Source organism: Vespula pensylvanica, chromosome 1 (assembly GCF_014466175.1).
Source record: "Vespula pensylvanica isolate Volc-1 chromosome 1, ASM1446617v1, whole genome shotgun sequence".
Taxonomy (NCBI): Eukaryota; Metazoa; Arthropoda; class Insecta; order Hymenoptera; family Vespidae; genus Vespula; species Vespula pensylvanica.
The window spans coordinates 7492669-7494696 of record NC_057685.1 but is presented as its reverse complement, the minus strand read 5'-3'; positions in this window follow the sequence as shown (position 1 = coordinate 7494696).

Here is a 2028-nt window from a genome sequence, read left to right as displayed (position 1 = left end):
CTCGTCCCCCTCGTAGGAGGTCGAATGATGTCGTGAAGTTGGTTGAAATTATTGAATCGATGAATCGTTGAATCGTTGAATCGATGAATCTGTAATATAAAAAAGAACAAAAAAAGATTAATTATATGTTGCATATCGAACCAATATATTTGTGAATGAATGAAAATGATATAAAAAAATATATATGATTTAAACGATGAACGAGAGAAGTTACAATTGGAAGAAAGAAAAATACTTACATGTAATTGTATCCAGACGAAGCTTTACAATCGTCGGTAAAGATGAAGAGGATGAATTTTTAAATTCACACTTTCGACCATTACAATATTTATCGCAACGCAATCCTCTTCTCCCGAATAGGCCGAAAGTGTGTTAATGATTCTAACAACGCGGCGAATATATGATTTTAACAAGAATATGACATAAATTCTTGTTTTTTAGATTTACTAACGCGACCGAGAAATTCGACGGCGAACAACACTGACTCTAATTCGCGATTTTATTTTATTTTATTTTTAAAGCAACCTATTTGGTTGCAAAACAATCAAACTATTTCGCACAAGCACTGACTCTAAGACCGCATTGCGCGCGATCTACAACTGAAGACCTGTTGAACAAAAATTGTTAAAGCAAGCTGTGGCGTTTACTTCTACAATTTATATCATATTAAAAATTATATATTATATATAGTATATTAAAATAAATATTAAAATAATATTAAATTAAATATCAAATATTAAATATCATATATCATATATCATATATCATATTCAAATTATATGATCTAAAATTATGAACTTATATTACATCTTTTGTATACTATAATAATAATAAAAAAAGAAAAAAAATTCTATTCAAAAGATGCAAAACTAGAAAGCTGTATTAAAATAAATGAATATGTAAAAACAAACGATCAAAATCGCGTTGTATCTATCGTTTAAAAATAGATATAATCGCGATAGGGATATGTTCAGAGAAGTATATTAATTGCGTGGATACCTATAAATCAGAATAGATATAGCATTAAAGTAAAACTAGACAAGGAGCAGTGAAATTGAAAATATAATATTTATAATATTAATTAAACGATTAAACGCATCTTGAAATTTTATTCTATTTTAATTTAACTTTAATTATACTTTAATTACATTTTCATTATTCTCGGTGTTTCTTAATATTCTTTAAATTCAATATAAAATATATTTCAACAAATTTTTAATAAATTAATATTTAATCAAAATTATTTCCTAATACACCGAACGTCAGCCTTTGGCCCGGTAGTGCGTACGTTGTATAATATAAAATATACGAACGTTCGCAATACCGATTTCCGGATCCCACCACAAGGAGGTAGCTGCGTATGGAGATCCATATATAAATTTCTTAAAAAAGATATAAAATATTATATAATAAAAGTTCTGGATATAATAGAGCATAGAAACTTATAATAAAATTACGATAAAACACATGCAGTCGTATAACGCAATAAATAGTTTGTTAGAATTAATATCTAATTTCTTAAATTAATTACAATTAAATTAAAATTTCAAATTGGTTAATATGATGAATAATAATTTGAAAATATTCAAACTATTATTAATAGTGAATAAGTTTACGTACGTAAATGTGATTTGCGTATTCAATATATAAATGCTATATTATATATCGAAATCTAATATGATATAAAATAAGATTAATAAGCTGTAAATGATTAAATGAAGCTTATAAAATATTATATATAATATAAATGAGAAATTAGACGAACCAAAATTGAAGAAGCAGGAACAAGTCTGAACACTTCTGGACGGCTGTTGATACAAACGAAAACTGTGTAGAAATGTGAATTAAGAAACTCGTCTTCTCGATCGTCCTTTGATTGTTTACATGTGCCTATTGTCGATAGTTCTCAAATCTACGTACAGCGTAGCGTATACAAATACATGTATATAGATATACCTATAATAGAATATTATCACGTACGATTGCTTTTTCTTTTGTTGCTTGCCGGAGACTCATTTCCAAGAATTA